General features: G+C 40.5%; 1 long non-coding RNA gene across 1 annotated transcript in view; it reads left to right on the top strand.

The window, feature by feature from the left end:
• Window positions 1–2,317: 2,317 nt before the first annotated feature.
• Window positions 2,318–19,858, top strand: part of LOC112208626 (uncharacterized) — a 230,308-nt gene continuing 212,767 nt past the window's right edge. The window contains exons 1-2 of the long non-coding RNA XR_002943102.3: window positions 2,318–4,050; window positions 16,365–16,470. This is a non-coding gene — a long non-coding RNA (uncharacterized LOC112208626). The remainder of the gene's footprint in view (window positions 4,051–16,364; window positions 16,471–19,858) is intronic.

Raw genomic sequence — 19,858 nt, forward strand, 5'->3', positions numbered from 1 at the left:
CTCTTCTTGGACCCTGTGTCACAGGTGTGCCTGTCTCTAAGGCTGTGTCTTAAAGGCGTTGGAATCCACTGGAGGACCTTTACAGACCTTAATAACACAAATTGTTTTTATTCTCCAGCAACTGCAGCATCTCCTGCCTCCCTGGGATAGTCCGCATTTATCCCCCACAGCCCTTTGTGTATGCATATGTTAGAAATGCCCAATTACTCCTCAAGCATTGATTGTTGGAGCCTGCTGAAGGTATTTTCCATTCTTAGGAAGAGGTCTTTCTAGTAATTTTTAGCTGTACACAGTATTCCTTGGAAATAATTTTCATTTATTGATGCCTGACAGTAAGCATCAGAGGAAAAGTTCCACTGGAATTCAAGAGGTTTGTCTTCACTCAATTTCCAATTATGCTGCATTTTCCTTTTATATTCTACAAATTTGATTGATTGCTTGTTTTAAGGAATGAGGTAAATTAAGCTCAGTCAACTATCTGACATGCTTGTAGCTCTGAGACAGCTGAGGAACAGGTGGTCTAAAATGCATAGCCCTTTCAGTTAATTTAGTGGACTCATTTGAATCTAATTCAAAGAAAACCCATCAAGCTGTCAATCAAAGACCCTTGAGTGAAGGGAAGGCAAAGCAACAGGATTAAAGCAAAGCAATTATATTCACCAAGCAGAAGACTTTATTTCATGAAAAGAAACAGCAATGCCAACAGATGTTAAATTGGATTAGCTGAAGTTTGTGTTTGTGTTTGGATTTGGATATATATTTTTCCCTTTAACTTTTCTGAAAAAGTCCATAGAAGTGTTCTATTTTACTTTTAAGACCAAATAAGCCACTGTATAATCTCTGTTCACTGGCTGGAATTTGCGTTTTTCTTTACTATGATGGGTGAAAAAGTTTTCTGCTTTAAAAACCAGGTCCTTGGCTTTCTGTCAGTACACACGATTTTTGAAACATGGTGTCTTCTATTCTCCATCTATTATATCCCTAATATTTATTAAAACTCCTAAACACCCAAGATAGACCAGTTAGGTGTTATAACACCTAACATAAACGAGTTCTAGAATGTAAAATAATGCCTTGTGCAGTAGGAAGTTGAAAAGCAGCAGCCCAGTAGAACAATGGGCAATGGATATGAAATGAGGGGGTTTCAAATGGCTAATTATTATCAGGAGATTCAACATTGGTTAGCAGTAATCAGGGAAATGCAAAACTGTATTGATCTGGATTGGTTACTGTATGGTAGATGCACCTGACAGTGGTAACCTGCTCATACCCTAAGAATAATCCTGTATGGCAGATGCACCTGAATGTTCAGGTTTTGGCGCTAAGGATTCCAGGAGTAGCCAACCTGGAGATCCATTCCTTATCTAAGAGGAACATCTGTGTCCCTGGCCCAGCCCCTGGAAGCATGCCATACTAGAGATCGAGACCCTTTGTTGCGGGTTAAACGAAGATTGCCAGGTGGAGGTTGTTAGGGGGAGAGTGTTAAGTGAAAATTTTGTCTAAACTGAATGCTTTCTGAAAGTGGTTGCAGTTTTTCTGCCCAGCCCACCACCACTGGACTCTCTCCCCTGTATAGAAGCTCCTGATAACACCCCATGTCTCATTCTCTGGTTCTGGGTCTCTTCTTTGGCCTCTTGAACCTGGTGCCATCCCCGTTGGAGTCAATAGAGTTTTGGCACGACAGCTACACACTGTGTTCTATTTGTAAAAAGGTATTGAGATGTACACATGTATACTTTCCTGTATGTTTATTACATTTCAATAAGGAGTTGAAAAAGGATCAGAAGGTAAAATACTTAAAAAAAGATGTCAATTTATACCCTTACAGACTGGCAAAGATTTGAGCAACTGAAATATCAAATATTTTAGAGTTGTAAAGAAATGTGGTACCTTCTGCACTCTTAGTGGGAACATAAACCGGTACTCTCTTCTGAGACAGAAAAAAAATCTGGCACTATTTAGTGGAACTGAGAATGCTCAAACTCTAGAACACAACAATCCCACTCCTGGATATAACAAAAAATTATAATTTAGGATCTCAAGGAGAAATGTAAAAGATAATGAGTAGAAATAAGAGTTCCTTAAATCTGATATTAAATAAGATATGCACATAAAGTGCCTGGGATCGTGCCTTTCACCTATGTGGACCACATACATACATGGTAACTAACGTGGCAGGGAAATGGAGAAGATAGAGATGGGAAATACCTTGTTGGATGCAAGAAGAAATGCAAAAATAACTGAACTCACAAAGTTAAATATGTTTAGGAGTAAATGACATATTTCTCCCTCGATTCCTAGGCTTGTGGAAAAAAGAGGAAACAAGAGAAAAAAATTATTTGCAGATGAGGAAGTTTATGACAAAAAGGTAATGAAGCCTGCCTGAAACAACTCAAGTTTCCAAAATGTCTCTGGAGCCACAGGAAGCCTCAAAAGCCATCCTTGGAGTTCAGATGATATCCTGAAAAGCCACTGAAGAAGACAAGGACTTATGAAGTAACAGAACAAAGCAAAGAAATTATATTCAGCTGACATAGGGAATGGCAGAAGGGTAATGAAAGAAGAAGGCCCAGAAGCTGGAGATGAATCAATGAGCAACAATACAGGCAAAAGTGAATTGGCTAGGGCTAATTGGGTTTAATAATTATCATCCCCTCCTCACGCACAAGTGCATCAAAGTAGTTTTGTATTCTCCATCATAAAGATAACCTCCCCAAATTTTATAAACCTAACAGAGAAACCCAAAGTGCCCTTTCTCTAGACTCCACTCCAGACAAATGCCTTTTTCTTTTTCTTTTTTTGTTTTTGTTTTTGTTTTTGTCCTGTTTATGTTGAAAGAAAAGACATTACAGGTGCCATCTGTTCAGCTGCATCACCTCTAGAACATTGCCTGGAGAGATCATAGAGGATCGCTATATCCCAAGGATTAACTAACTCTCCCATAGTTTCATTTCTCATGCCTTACTTTTTCAGTACAAAATACATGCTGTTAGGGATTACCAGAGAAGAAATTCACAGCAGAAACAGCCAAGGAGACAATCTTGCCTTCATCCTGAGTCCCACACAGGATGAAAGAGGTAATCAGAGGTGTTACAGCCTCTTAGACATGTGTAGACTCTTGAATTAATTACACAGTTCCACTTTCTCCTGTGTGTCTGGAAATCAAATCCAAAATAGCTACAAATTCTTTGGAGAGGACACCAATAGGTCACTAGCCAGATTCACATTTTATATCATAAGGATTGATTTTTTTTTTTTTTTTTTACCTGGGATTGCATAAGGAGACCATTGAAACCTACATAATTGTTAAATTTGGACAGATTTTCAGCATTGTAAAGACCACGAAACCCCATTTGGCCCCCTGTGGGGTCTTATTATTGCAGTCAGTTAGCTAAATAAATGTGTAATCTGTAACTGCTGGCATAAATTACCTATTTCACAGCCTTCTCCAGAGCATGAAAAAACATCAGAGAGAGACACAGAAATTCTTTTTTTGTAATGCCATTTACTGTGGGCAAATTGATGAAACAGCTTATGTATCTCTTTCACTAAGCAAGTGACCCCTGAAGGGGAATGCATAGCAGCTGGAATTGTTCAGCCAATCAAGGCAAGCAGGTGTAGATGTGACCTACTCGACTTTGCAGCTCAACTTCACAGACTTTACAGATGGGTTAAAGTCTTGCTGTTTTCTCAAAGCTTGGGCCTGTGTCAGCAGTGGCGGCGGCGGCGGCGGCAGCAGCAGCAGCAGCAGCATTGCCAGGGAGCTTATTGGCACACAGATCCTTGGGCCTCACCCCGGACCCACCCGAACAGAATCTGCATTTAAAGCTCCCCAGATGATTCATGTGCACAATAAAGACTGAGAAGAATTGGTTTGAAGATATGATACTGAGCTGATAAAAAACTGCCCCCGAAGCTATCTGAGGTCTAAGCTCACCACTGAGACATGAGGAAGAAGGATATATGTACTATATTTGTTTACATGGGCTCTGGAATCAGAAAAAAAGGATACAAACACTGGATCAACCTTTACTAGTTCCGTGCCCTTGGGTAAGTTGTCAATCTCTTTACTTTCAGGTCCCTTAACTCTAAAGTGGGATAATAATATTACTTCATAGGATTGCAATATTCATGCTGAGCTCAGAGAACGTTGCCTCTGAGCCCTCAATATCAGTTCTCTTTCAATAGTAGTATGATTCGAAGATATAGATACTGATGGCATAATTTGGGAAAGCATAACTGAGTCCTATCACCTCTGCTGCAGACCTTGATTATCCTTGATTATAAATACTGCTGCAGGGTCCTCTGCTTGCCTCCTCCTGGCTCAGTTCTCTGCAAGAAAACGTGGATCCTCCAATGTCAGATTCTAATACATTTCTCAGTTCCACTGATATTGGGTAAGAGACCACTTTTTACAACATCCTAAGGTCTTACATGGTGAATAAGGTAAGGCAAAGAAAATGTATAGGGATCCTTTCCATGCCAATAGCACTCACACAAACATGATGAATGTTTCTAAAACCCACCGGACTTTCTGTAAGAAGTGGGGCAAGCACCAACCTCACAAAGTAACACAGTACAAGAAGGGCAAGGATTCTCTGTAGGCCCAGGGAAAGTGGCGTTCTAACAGGAGGCAGAGTGGCTATGGTGGGCAGACTAAGTAGATTTTCTGGAAAAAGGCTAAAACTACAAAGATTGTGCTAAAGCTTGAGGGTATGGAGCCCAACTGCAGATCTAAGGAAATGCTGGCTATTAAAATATGCAAGCATTTTGAACTGGGAGGAAATAAGAGAAAGTGCCAAGAGATCCAGTTCTAAGTGTCATCTTTTGTTTTATTACTGTATTAGCCCATTTTCACACTGATGATAAAGACATATCTGAGACTGGACAATTTACAAAAATAAGAGGTTTAATTGAACTCAATTCCACGTGGCTGGGGAGGCCTCACAATCATGGTGGAAGGTAAGGGAGTTGAGGATATGTATAATGGGTATAAACATACATTTAAACAGAAAAAAATAAGTTACAATGTTTGATAGCAGAGTAGGATGACTAGAGTTGACAACAATGTATTGTATATTTCAAAATAGCTAAGAGGGGCCTGCAAGTGTTTCTAACACATAAAAATCATAAATACTTGAAGTGATGGATATTCAAACAACTCTGACTCGATCATTATACATTCTATGCATATAACAAAATACTACACATACCCCATAAAAATGTATAAACATATGTCAATAAAAAGTGAGAGAAGGACTGGGCGCAGTGGCTCACGCCTGTAATCCCAGCACTTTGGGAGGCCAAGGCAGACGGATCACTGTGTCAGGCGTTGGAGACCAGCCTTGCCAACATAGTGAAATTCTGTCTCTACTAAAAAAATACAAAAATTAGCTGGGCATGGTGGTGGGCGCCTGTAATCCCAGCTACTCGGGAGGCTGAGGCTGGAGAATCGCTTGAACCTGGGAGGCGGAGCTTGCAGTAAGCCAAGATTGCGCCAATGCACTCCAATGCAACCCAGGCAACAATGAAAGACTGTCTCAAAGAAAAAAAAGTGAGAAAAGACACTTATTATAGCACATATAACTGACAAATGGCTATGAATATGTAAAGAAGTCATATAAATCAATAATAAAATATAACCTATTTTTTAATTGGCAAAATACTTAAATATTAACTTCATAAAAGAGAATACTAAAAATGCCATAAACATGAAAATGTGCTCAATCTCATTAGTCATTATGGGAATGCAAATTAAAAAGACAATGAGTTACTATTATATTTTACTAGAATAGTGAAAATTTAAAAGACCGAGAAATTCAAGTGTTGCCAAATATGTGGTACATTTTGAGGGCTCATTCACAGCTGCTAGAAGTACAAATTGAAATTACTGTCTTAAAAAATTATTTAGTGTTACATACCAAAGTTTAATATGTCTATACACTACAATTCTACTTCTGGTTAAATATAAATTTAGAAATAAAATGAAAACATACTGTATAATGTGTATATAAAATATATCCACTTTTGCACCAAAATGCATGCATAAGAATTTTTATAGCAGTGTTTTTCATAAGAACCAAAATTTGGAATTTGAATATGGCTCAAAGTCCATCAAGTCTAAATAATCATGATATATATTTATACAATAGAGTACTTTACATACAACAATGAAAATCAACATTTCACAGTTAGTTATACACAGAAACATGGATGAAACTCACAGAGAAACTAAGTGAGCCAAAAAAGCCAATGTAATAGACTATTTTGTATACAGGGGTTACCTATAAGATAGGGATTGCCTTTTCAGAAAAAGGGAAGGATAATTATCAGGAAGACCAAAAGGTAGCTTTTAAGGTTCTGGTATCCCATGTCTTTACCTAGTGAGAATTACATAGGTGTACTCATGTTCTGATAGTAAATATGTGAGATTTTCCTGCATGTGTTATACTGTAATAAAAACTTAAAACATAGGGGGTTATTTAGTGGCTACAGAATCTCGGTTTGGGAAAATGAAAAATTTCATGAGATAGATAGTGGCAATGGTTGCACAACAATGTGAATGTACTTAATGTCCCTGAACTGTACACTAAAACACGGTTAAAATAGTAAATTTTAAATTATGTATATTTTACAATGACAAACTTTAAAAATAAAATAAATGCAAATAAAATCATGTAAGAAGAAAAGCTGTGAGATGACTCATTAACACAGCATTGGTTAAAGTACAGAGGAGAGTTGATCAACACGCTTAGGTACCCCAGCAGACATTATGTTATGTGGAGCAGTATGGGGAATTACCAGAGAATGCTGAGCAGATGTGTGTCATATTCCAAGGTAAATTCTGTTAACTCTGTGAAACTGGTAGTGATACATGAAATTAATATGTAATACACAAAATCAATCAAAGTAAGAATCAAAAGTTTCCCAAATCCCAAAGCAGTTTTTATTTTGTGAAAACAAAAACAAGCAGACAGCAATTTGAGAATGTAGGAGCTTTTAGCTGATTGCTGTGTTTCACTCGCGTCCGTGTGAAGATACCACCAAACAGGCTTTGTGTGAGCAATAACGCCGTTTATTTCACCTGGGTGCAGGTAGGCTGAGTCCAAAAAGGGAGTCAGTGAAGGGAGATAAGGGTGGGGCCGTTTTATAGGATTTGGGTAGATAAAGGAAAATTACAGTCAAAGGGGGGTTGTTCTCTGGCAGGCAGAGTGGGGGTCACAAGGTGCTCAGTAGGGGAGCTTTTGAGCCAGGATGAGCCAGGAGAAGGAATTTCACAAGACAATGTCATCAGTTAAGGCAGGAACCGGCCATCTGGATGTGTACGTGCGGGTCACAGGGGATATGATGGCTTAGCTTGGGCTCAGAGGCCTGACATTCCTGTCTTCTTATGTTAATAAGAAAAATGAAATGAAATAGTGGTAAAGTGTTGGGACAGTGAAAATTTTTGGGGGTGTTATGGAGAGATAATGGGTGATGTTTCTCAGGGCTGCTTTGAGCGGGATTAGGGGCGGCGTGGGAACCTAGAGTGGGAGAGATTAAGCTGAAGGAAGATTTTGTGGTAAGGGGTGATATTGTGGGGTTTTTAGAAGAAACATTTGTCGTGTAGAATTATTGGTTATGCCCCGGATACGGTTTTTTATGAATTGAAAAACTAAATGGAATAAGAGAAGGAAAAAAACAGGTATAAAAGGTCCAATAATTGGAAGGACCTAGGACATCTGATTAGGGAGTGCCTAAGGAGATTCAGCATAGTCCTGCCAGCAAAGATTATTTATTTACTTCAAGAGTTTAGAGTGGCAGTTTGGGGATAGCACCAGGAGATATCAGCTGTGATGGCTTGGAGAAACAGTGTAAACTGGCAATGTAAACAAGAGCAGGGCATGTATGAGTAGTTGAGAACGGTGAATAAGTATGACTAGACAGAAGATAGTAGGGATGACAAGTTTTTTTGGGGCACAGTCTAAGTTGGTCCAGTGTCTGGAATGAGACTGGGGCCTAATAAAAAGGAGCATCTATACGGGAGCTCAAATGGGCTGTACCCTGTAGCATTCTGAGGACAGGTCTGACTTCTGAGAAGGGAAAGTGGTAAAAGTATTGTCCAGTCCTTTTTAAGTTGGTGGCTGAGCTTGGTGAGGTGTGTTTTTAAAAGACCTTTAGTTCATTCTACTTTTCCTGAAGACGGAGGACCGTAAGGGATATAAAGGTTTCACTGAATACTAAGAACCTGAAAAACTGCTTGGCTGATTTGACTAATAAAGGCTGGTCTGTTATCAGACTGTATAGAGGTGGGAAGGCTAAACTGAGGAATTATGTCTGACAGAAGGGAAGAAATGACTGCGGTGGCCATCTCAGAGCCTGTAGGAAAGGCCTCTACGCATCCAGTCAAAGTCTCTACCTAGACTAAGAGGTATTTTAGTTTTCTGACTTGGGGCATGTTGAGTAAAGCCAATTTGCCAGTCTTGGGCGGGGGCAAATTCCTGAGCTTGATGTATAGGGAAGGGAGGGGGCCTGAATAATCCCTGAGGAGTAGTAGAATAGCAGATGGAACACTGAGAAGTTATTTCCTTGAGGATAGATTTCCACGATGGAAAGGAAACGAGAGGTTCTAAGAGGCGGGCTAGTGGTTTGTACTATAGCATAGCCTGCCTTTGCTGGTGTGTGGTGATTAGGCCTGGTGGAACTGCCATCAATAAATCAAGCGTGATCAGGGTAAGGAACAGGAAAGAAGGAAATATGGGGAAATGGGGTGAATGTCAGGTGGATCAGAGAGATACAGTCATGGAGGTCAGGTGTGGTATCAGGAATAATGTGGAAGGCCAGATTGAAGTCCTGGCCAGCAACAATGTTAATTATGGGACTTAACAAAGAGTGAGTACAGCTGAAGGAGCTGGGAAGCAGAAAGTATGTGTCAGGTATGAAGAAGAAAATAGATTTTGGAAGTTATGAGAAATGTAGAGAGTGAGTTGAGCATAGTTTGTGATTTTGAGGGCCTCTAAAAGTATTAGGGTGGCAGCAGCCACTGCACGGAGACATGATGGCTAGGCTAAAACAGTAAGGTCAAGTTGTTTGGACAGAAAGGCTACAGGGTGCAGTCCTGGCTCTTGTGTAAGAATTCTGACTGCACTAACCATGCCTAGGAAGGAAAGGAGTTGTTGTTTTGTAAGGGATTGAGGTTTGGGAGATTACTCGGACACAATCAGCAGGGAGAGCACGTGTGTTTTTATGAGAATTATGCCGAGATAGGTAACAGATGAGGATAAAATTTGGGCTTGATTGAAGTAATGGGACCTGTCTGTGAAGCCTTGTGGCCGTACAGCCCAGGTAATTTGCTGAGCCTAATGGGTGTCAGGGTCAGTCTAAGTGAAAGCAAAGAGAGGCTGGGATGAAGGGTGCAAAGGAATAGTAAAGAAAGCATGTTTGAGATCCAGAACAGAATAATGGGTTGTAGAGGGAGGTATTGAGGATAGGAGAGTATATGGGTTTGGCACCACGGGGCGGATAGGCAAAACAATTTGGGTGATAAGGCGCAGATTCTGAACTAACCTGTAAGCCTTGTCTGGTTTTAGGACAGGTAAAATGGGGGAATTGTAAGAAGAGTTTATAGGCTTTAAAAGGCCATGCTGTAACAGGCAAGTGATAACAGGCTTTAATCCTTTCAAAGCACGCTGTGGCATGGGATATTGGCATTGAGCGGGGTAACAGTGATTAGGTTTTAATGGGATGGTAAGGGGTGCATGATCCATTGCTAAGAAGGGAGTAGAGTTGTCTTATACTTGTGGGTTAAGGTGGGGAGATACAAGGGGAGGATGTGAAGGAGGCTTTGAACTGGGGGAAAAGGCGGCAATGAGGTATGGCTGTAGCCCAGGAATAGTCAGGAAAGCAGATAATTTAGTTAAAGTGTCTCGACCTAATAAGGGAACTGGGCAGGTGGGGATAACTAAAAAGGAGTGCTCAAAAGAGTATCGTCTAAGTTGGCACCAGAGTTGGGGAGTTTTAAGAGGTTTAGAAGCCTGGCCGTCAATACCCACAACAGTTATGGAAGCAAGGGAAAGAGGCCCTTAAAAAGACGGTAATGCAGAGTGAGTAGCCTCCGTATTGATTAAGAAGGGGACGGACTTACCCTCCACTGTGAGAGTTACCTAGAGTGTCTGTGATGGTCCTGTAGGCTTCTGAGATGATTGGGCAGTGTCAGTGTTCAGCTGCTAAGCTGAGAAGATCTGGGAAGGAGTCAGTCAGAGAGCCTTGGTCCAGAGTTCCAGGGGCTCAGAAGTGGCTGCCAGGTGAGTTGAACAGTCCAATTTTCAGTGGGGTCCCGCACAGATGGGACACGGCTTAGGAGGAATCCTGGGCTGTGGGCATTCCTTGGCCCAATGGCCAGATTTCCAGCCCTTGTAGAAAGCTCCTGGGGGAGGAGGTTCTGGAGGAAACCCTGGCAGCTGTGTTTCAGGCGTTTGGAGTTCTTGTGTGCTGGAGATGTGGCTGGGGTTTGTCTCACAGTGGAAGCAAAGAATTGCAACTCAGAAATATGTTGCTACTTGGCTGCCTCTATTATTGTACACCTTGAAGGTGAGGTTAATTAAGTCCTGTTGTGGGGTTTGAGGGCCAGAATTTAATTTTTGGAGTTTTATTTAATGTCAGGAGCAGGTTGGGTAATAAAATGTACATTGAGAATAAGACGGCCTTTTGACCTTTTAGGGTCTAGGGCTGTCAAGCGTCTCAGGGTCGCTACCGAATGAGCCATGAAACTGGGCTGGGTTTTTCATATTTGATGAACGAGCCTAAATGCTCACTGATTTGGGAGAGGTCTGATAAAGAAAAAGGAGCATTAACCTTGATTATGCCTTTAGCTTTAGCCACCTTTTTAAGAGGAAATTGCTGGGCAGGTGGGGGAGGGCTACTCACGGAATGAAACTGTAAACTGGACCGGATGTCAGGAGGGGAGGTGATAAAAAGATTATAGGGTGGAGGAGCAGAGGCTGAGGAAGAATTGGGACCTAGCTTGGCCTGGTGAGGAGCAGCCTGGGGAGGAGGGGAGAGGTCAGATGGGTCTGTAGAAAAGGAAGATTAGAAAGACTCAGCAACGCTTGGGGCTGGGACTGAGAGGACAGGTGGGAGGGAAAGAAGGAAGATTTGGACGAGTTGCACCGGGCACAGAGACTAGGGAGGGACCGATGTGTAAAAGAATGCCTGGACATCAGGCACCTCAGACAATCTGCCTATTTTTTGACAAAAATTATTTAGGTCTTGTAGGATGGAGAAATCAAAAGTGCCATTTTCTGGCCATTTAGAACAACTGTCAAGTTTGTATTGGGGTCAAGCAGCATTGCAGAAGAAAATAAGGCATTTAGGTTTTAGGTCAGGTGAGAGTTGAAGAGGTTTTATGTTAGTAAGAACACAGGCTAAGGGAGAAGAAGGAGGAATGGAGGGTGGAAGATTGCCTATAGTGAAGGAGGCAAGTTTAAAGAAAAGGGAGAGTAGAGACACAGAGAGAAGCGGTTCGGAGGCTCTTACCTTCCAGAAAAGCGGGAAAGTGGTCGGGGCACAGAGATATGAGGTCGGGGTGTGGAAATAAGGGATTGGAGCACAGAGATATAAGAGGTCGGAGCACGGAAATAAGGGATCGGGGCACAGAGATAAGAGGTCGGGGCACGGAAATAAGGGATTGGGGATTCTTGCCCCCTAGAAAAGTGGGACTTGCCAATAAGGGTGAAGGAGAAGGGGTTGAGGGGTTCTTGCCCCTCCCCCAGAAAAGCAGAGAAAGGGTAGAGACATGGAGAGAAGGGGTTAGGGTACTTGCCCCTCCCCCAGAAAAGCAGGACTTACCGCTAAGGGTGAAGGACCAAGACAGGCGTCCCTGCGTGATCTGACACCTCTGAAACGTGAGTGAATAATCAGAGAGGCGTCCCTGCAATGATTAAACACCAAGGGAAGGCTGCCTTCCCAGTCCGTGACCGGCGCCAGAGTTTTGGGTCCATGGATAAAATGTGTCTCCTTTGTCTCTACCAGAAAATGAAAGGAATTGAAATTAAGAGAAGGGAGAGATTGAAGTGTGGCGCCAAGATTGAAAGGAGAAAGAGGTTGAGGGATAGTGAGGGAGGTTGGAGAAGAGAGTAAAAAGAGGCCTCTTACCGGATTTGAAATTGGTGAGATGTTTCTTGGGCTGGTCGGTCTGAGGACCTGAGGTCGTAGGTGGACCTTTCTCACAGAGCAAAGAGCAGAAGGACAGGGGATTGATCTCCCAAGGGAGGTCCCCTGATCTGAGTCATGGCACCAAATTTCACTCAGGTCCATGTGAAGAGACCACCAAACAGCCTTTGTGTGAGCAGTAAAGCTGTTTATTTCACCTGGGTGCAGGTGGGCTGAGTCCAAAAAGAGAGTCAGTGAAGGGAGATAAGGGTGGGGCCATTTTATAGGATTTGGGTAGATAAAGGAAAATTACAGTCAACGGGGTGTTGTTCTCTGGCGGGCAGGAGTGGGGGTCACAAGGTGCTCAGTAGGGGAGCTTTTGAGCCAGGATGAGCCAGGAGAAGGAATTTCACAAGACAATGTCATCAGTTAAGGCAGGAACCGGCCATCTGGATGTGTACATGCAGGTCACAGGGGATATGATATTAGCTTGGGCTCAGAGGCCTGACATTGTGTCTCGTAAGAAAGACGTGGGAGACGGAGGGCTCTGAGATATACAGTAAAGGAGGTGTCTTTGGCTATGTCTAACCCTGAGCTCCTAGACCAGATTACAGAAACCAGGAAAAATAGGATTGGTGATTGGACATTAATTTTTGTGTACATCTCAGCTAGTGAGATAATAAGAACCTAATCACAATAATTTCTAGGATTAAAACATCACCATCACACAAAATTTACAATAGATGCACAACACAGCCAACTTGATAAAGCAAAGTGTCAATTTTTATATATATACATGAATAGATAACTATAAAAATTAATTCTTAGGGATGCTTGGTGCTGATCTCAGTGGAGCAGCCTAGGTCAGGACATTGAATTTCTGAATTCAATGCACCTGACTTTGGATTTCCTTCAGAGCTAAGCCCACTTCCACAATTTTTATATTTCAAGTCGAGTGTTTTATAGTACTTGTATTTTGTGTCTGTTTCATTTCTTTTGCTTGTTAATTGATTTTTCATTTATTCAGTTGTTATTTATCCAGACTCATTGAATTATGAATGGTGCTAATGGAATTTAAAGATGAAAGACATGAAACTACACCACAAAACACTTATATTCTAGTAAGTTACATCCAAACAAGCAATTACTATAACCATAAAAGATGAAGTAAGTCTCCCCACATCACACTTTCTTTTCAAATGTTCCCCCCTGCTATCCCTACAGGATACCTCTTGCATTCCTTCTTTTCTAACATCTTTCCTTACACTTCATTGTTTATTCCTCTGCTCACCAGCACTCACACTGACTTTGAATACAAGTTTAGAATTGGTCTAATGAACGGATAACAAGAATGTATTTCCTCTGCTGTTTTAAATAACATTGTTTCCAGCTGAATTATCTCTTTCAGTTTGTATGTACATCCTGAGAGATCATTGCCTAATTTTAGTTAAAGAAAAATGACAAGTGGAGTATGTTCTCATGATGTCTGTGTAGCAGCAGCTTTTCAGTGAACATGGAAACTTGATAGTGTTCATCTCAGAAGAAAATAAAAATTAGGCAGAGACAGTAATGGTGCATTAGACAATAAAAAATATTGAGAATATATGGAAGCAAATAGAGAAATAGATATACTTTTAAGTTTGTCTCCAAATCCAATAAACATTGCCAGGAAATAGCACAGTTTACAATTGGAAGATATGGCTGATTGTAGGGCCCATTGCTGGACAGAGAGGAATGCATAGGCTGTTGGAATTTTTGTTTGTTTTTTCTGTCTTTGATCACAAGGGCTCGTGATGCCAGAAGCTCCCAACAACAAATAATGATTCCTGTTGACCATGGTCCGTGTTGCAATTTCCATGCTTACCTGTCTGTAGCATAAGCCAAGTCAATTATTCATAGCATCAGCAACTTGACTTCCCCCATTTCCAGGATGCTTCTTCAACATTCTAATCCTAAAATGTGAACACCTTAATGCTGATATATGATGTATTAAATAAGAATCAACTGTCTCTAACTCTCCAAATTGACCCTTCAAGGGAAAAGAGAGGCTAACTTTTAAAAAAAAAAAAAAACTAGTTTTCCAGGGTCACCACCTCCCAAAAGACAAAATAGAACAAAACAAAGCCAAAACAGCTTCACTCTGTATTAAAATACAAGCGGTTATGAAGTTTTAACAACTGTATACATTAAACTTGCTCTCAGGTGGATTTTCACCTGTTTATCCCCACTGCCAGTGTTCCAGTACAAGCCCTCATCATCACGTTCTGGATTGTGACTGCCACTGCCAGCTAACTCTTCTCCCAACTTCTAACTCAAATTAATGGAGTGGACTCTCCAAATAGATCTGATCATCCATGGCTTCCCATTGTCATGGGGATTGCATTCAAATTCTTCCATGTGGAATACAAAGTCTGTCACCATCAGGTCCCAAACAATCTTTTCTCCTCTGTCCAGAACTTCCCTCAGCTTGCCCCAGATTTCCTGTGCTCTTCATGTGCTAACTTCTGAAGATCTCCTACTGTGCTGCCTTTATTCAAGCAGTTTCCCCTTCCAGGAACTCCTTTCGTGTTACCAGCCATTTGTGTTGTGTATAATATCAAGTTTAAAACTGAATTCTGTGGTTGCCCTCTTCCAAAAAGTTATTATGTATTTTTATTTTCCCATCCTAAGGCTTCCATGATCTGATCCCTGCCTACGTCTCCCCTCTAGAACTCCCTCTTTTCTTCCTCTTCCGAGGTCTCCATTCTCTATGGGCTGATTCTTCCTTTTCTCCTGGTACATTTCTCCTATTCCTGTCTCAGGCTTCTTCCTATAAACCATTACTGTATGTGAATCTTGCCTCCATGGTCACTCCTAGAGAGATTACGACTCACTGCCAACATTCTGACTTATCACACATTAATTCTTTATTCACACATATTCACTTTCTAAGTAAATGGGTAATTGTTACGACTACTGGACTGAAATCTCCCTGAGGTCAGGGGTAGTGACCTGATTGTCCTTTGCCTACATCTATAACATAGTAACTATTCATTATTTGCTGAAAGACCTCACTATAATAATGAAGTAAATATAACATTTAAATAAAAAAATATATTAATCATAATAAAAATAATAAAAGTGCATTATAGAATAATTACAGACTGTCAAACCACCATCATTTTCTCCACTAAATGCAGTGACTTTCCAAGAGAATGTGTCTTCATAAAACATCATAATTTGAGAATATTTTTAACTAATTGGAGAAAAGGCATTAGGAAGTCTTATTTATTTCGAATTCACACAATCTCATGTGTAAGTGTTCTTTGAGGTTACTATGTTTAAAGTACACAATAAGAATAACTTAATTTTCTTGTTTATGTATAAATTTTTGCTAAAGCATTTATAGTAGCATTATCTAATAAACTTATCTCCTTAAAATATGATTGGCTATCAAATAGTTTGAAACTAAATAATACAAAAAGAAAAGCATAAAATCAAATACTTTTACTCAAATTCCACGGATTCCAATGAAAGGAATGTCAGTTGGGATATTTTTATTATGTTTAAGCTTCTAATACTATCAGTTACATTTTAGCCAGTTCACATAACCCTAATGTTGATTGAAAATTGCCATGTGCTCTACATATTTCTCATGTGAAGACACTTATGACATCTCTTTCAGAGGGGAAGCTTTTTCAAGTTAGAAAAGTCTTTAGTATTATTGTTACAGCTATGATTTGGGGGTACACTGCTCTGGGCAAACAATAATGAAGGTCACTGAATCAAGTCTGGACTTTGGGCAGAAGGCTAAGAGATATTATGGTGCCCATTGTGAAAATAAATTATTTGGTTTGGGCATAGCTGAATACACTGTGGGACTGCACTCCATTCAAAGAATCTATTCTATTCTTTTTCCTAAGACAGATATGACAGCAACACTGCACCTTAGACTTGGGTGCCAAGTGGTCTGAGATCAGATTGTTCAGCAAAGTGCTAAGAATTGCCAGGCTTCAAGCAGTCCATGTAGAAAATGTGGGAGTTCTGGTCCTGTAGGACTTGAGTTTGGGCACAGCTCTTCCCCCCGGGAGGAGAAGACCAAAACATTCATACAAGGCAACCTGGGGGAGCTCTGAGGTAACTCATTAGAAATTCTGGCTGCCATCTCCATGCATACCTTCCCTATTCACAGGCTCTTGTTTTCATGATGACTGAGTAGACACTGAGTCCAAAATATTTTTTTCTTTCTCTCTAAGGCACTGAATATAGAATGGCCTGGAAACTTGACTTGTTAACAACCAATCAAAGGAGAAATTAATCTTTCAGTGATAACTGGATGAATATAAGAACACAGAAAAAAAGGTAAGGCAACTGTTCTTTCTGTGAATACCTGCTCACGCCTGTTAAATCATCTATTCCTACAATGCCTCTGTGAAGTAGATGTTACTAGTCCTCTTATAAAACTAGAAAAGCTCCTTAAAACTAGAAAAAGGAGAACCAGTATGCTGAATAAGTGACCCAAGACTTCATTGCTCCTGAAAGGCAGTCTTGTCTGAATCCAGACACCATTTGTTGGGGCAGATTTTCTGTGGTTCTCTTCGGAGTTACTATACACACAAAACAGTTTGTTTTATAACTATACAAACTGCATGAGTCAGTGATTTTTGTGTTATCTGCAGGCCCAAAATACTATGTCAGTTACTTTCTTTTTTCATTCCTACTCCATTTAATCCTCTACTTCAATAGATTTGCTCAAATTCTAATTAAATCAAAAATCAGGGGTTTTCTAACTTTCTTTAATTGATGAAATCCATTTAAAAAGTAAAGTCTAAGTCAGAAATCCACAAAATATAAATGACCACAGAGAAACTGCTTTGATTGAACTTGGGGTGGGAGATCCACAGACACACCTTTTACTCAAATATAAATAAGGTGTCCCTGAACATTTTTTGAATACTGAATACTGAAGTTTCATGGACCATGCCAATTTGAAAGCCACTGCTTTCATCAGAAGGTTTGCTATAGAAAACAAGTGTCATGTCTAGCCATGAGTTTTCTGGTTATTTTTCTCTGTCTTGGACAGAGAAGGCCATTCCCAGCAGGAGAAGTGATGGTGGCTCACAATCTGTTGAGTTGCAGCAGCAGCAGCAAATGAAGGACAGCATTTTTCTAAAGTTTTAACTCAAAAAATGGGAAAAATCACCTCATTACCCCAGAGGCCTGTTACTGCAACTCAATTGTATGGTATACAAATGTTTATGTCATAAAAATTATGCTTTCTATATATCATGTTGGAAATTCAACTACCCTCACCCTTACAGTAAACTCCTATGACATTGTGTGGATTTGCAGTTTGAGTCCATTTGTCTTTCTGATCCATTAATAGTGCATTTATCATCAAATGAACTTAAAATTATTTGCTGCTCTTTGCTTTCAATAATGTGGATGACCAAGGCATTGACATTGGCTGATGAATTTCACTATAGGGCAGAGATTATGAGTACACAGGAGGCTGGTACAGATTTAATGAAAGGGGAGAATAAGAGATTCAGGAGAAGGTGGAAATCAGAACAAAATGCAATCACTGAAAAATTTACCCTTTGTAATAGTGCTTCTGCAAATATGAGGTTACAAACACAGCTCCTCTTTCTGACATTGACAAGGAGGGCCCTACAAGTGTTTACATCATTCCTGCATCAATAGATTTTACTTACTGATTTGTTCCCAGAGCCTAAAATGGGAATGAATATTATACTTGTCTTTATTTCTGAGTGGTAAGAAAAAACAAGATTTGTGTGAAACCAGTGTTGCCTTCGCCTCAATTTGTCATTTAAAATACGTAAAGATATTCAGCTGCTTCAATTCAGTGGGTTAATCAGATAGTCATTTCAGAGACTGTAATATCAGACATCAACTCTCTATGGGCTCCTTCAGCCATTACACCTATACAATCACTTCTACCTTTAAAACAAAATCAATAGTAACAACAATAACAAAAAGTGACTTTTCTGTTCCTTCTAGGAATTATCCAGTTTGTGCTTTCAAAGCCAAACAATAAGCCATCTCCTAACTCAATCTCCGCATCACCAGCTTCATTCTGGATTCTAAAACTTGACTTTCCTTAATGCTGTAACCTAATTCTCCCCTTTCAAGGAGCAGGGAGCACAACATCAGGAACTCCATGGTGTGTCTGGAGTTTTCAGGCTGTTTTGGGTGGCCCTGAACTTGCCCAGAACTCATCGAGTTACCTTAGAAGTATCCAGAAAGAGAGAGGAGACTGTCTTTAAGCAGTAAGTCTAACCGAACCATGAATTCTAAGTGGAAAATAGGAAGAGCAGGAAAACTCTGGGGAGAAGCAATGAGAAGGAAAACTGGGGTCCAGATGTGGAATTTCTCCATTTTTTATAAAGAAACTAATCCACACTAATATAAGCAAGGAGTAAACATTGGCACAGAATTTCCTAATTTCAGCCTTCAGCTTATGACAGTCTTAGGATTCCAAGAGGTAATCTTAGGATCTGATCTTCTAAAACTGCCTTTGTGAAAATTATAACAGTGAGAAAATTATCACAGTGAAGGAGATCTGTTGAGCTGCTGCAGTAGCAAATGAAGGACAGCATTTTAACCAACTTCATCTTGCCTTTTACCTCTAAACTGCCTTTGATCATTCCTGGACATGGGGGAGAAGTGTTTATAGTTTAAGTGAAAACAGGCCTTCCCAAAACTAAACCACGTTTTTAAAACAATGAAAGTCCGTCAGGTTAGGAAGATGAGAGGGGCCTAAATTCTGCAAAGATGTAGGAATAAATGATTACCAGTCATTGTTCTGGAGGTCACAAAATTTGCAACTTCCCCAATTACTCCTATAAATAACAACACTATTGTAGAACCTTTGGCCTACTGGCCTTTTAAGATGTCTTTTCAGATTTTCACATTTCTGACTAATGGATAACTCCACCCAGACCAGAGACTACTCTGTGACCCTTTCTTGGAAGTGGATGCAGAGCATGAGGACTGTTTTCTACACACCTATAATTGGATACCTCACCAATAAGCATTCCCCATTCTTTAACCCCTAGCACACAAAACTATCTTTGAGAAACCCAAGCCTCCAAATTTTCAAAGAGGCTAATTTTAGTAATAATAAAACTGGTCTCCATTTAGATGGCTGTATGTGTATTAAACTCTTTATTGCTGTATTAGTCTGTTTACATGCTGCTGATAAAGACATACCTGAGACTGGGCAAATTACAAAAGCAAGAGGTTTAATGGTCTTACAGTTCCATGTGGCTAGAGAGGCCTCACAATGATGGCAGAAGGTGAAAGTTACCTCTTACATGGTGGCAAAAGAGAGAGCTTGTGCAGAAAAACTCCCATTTTTAAAACCATTGGATCCCATAAGACTTATTCACTATCATGAGAACAGTACAGGAAAGACCTGCCCCCATGATTCAATTACCTCCCACTGGGTCCCTCCCATAACACACAGGAATTCAAGATGAGATTTGGCTGGGGACACAGCCATACCATATCAATTACAATTCCCCTATCTTGATAAATCAACTGTATCTGGACAGCAGGCCAAAAGAACCCACTAGCTAGTTAGATATCTGGGGGCTCATCCAGGTTAACCCTTGTGGCTACCTGCCTGTGGCTCGGCAAACCCTCACTGGCAAAGGATCTGAAGGCCAGCCCAAGCAGCCACCTAGTGGGAAGTGGATATACTTCCCAGGTCCACTGGGTTTGCTTC

The sequence above is a fragment of the Pan troglodytes genome, chromosome 2 (assembly GCF_028858775.2).
Source record: "Pan troglodytes isolate AG18354 chromosome 2, NHGRI_mPanTro3-v2.0_pri, whole genome shotgun sequence".
Taxonomy (NCBI): Eukaryota; Metazoa; Chordata; class Mammalia; order Primates; family Hominidae; genus Pan; species Pan troglodytes.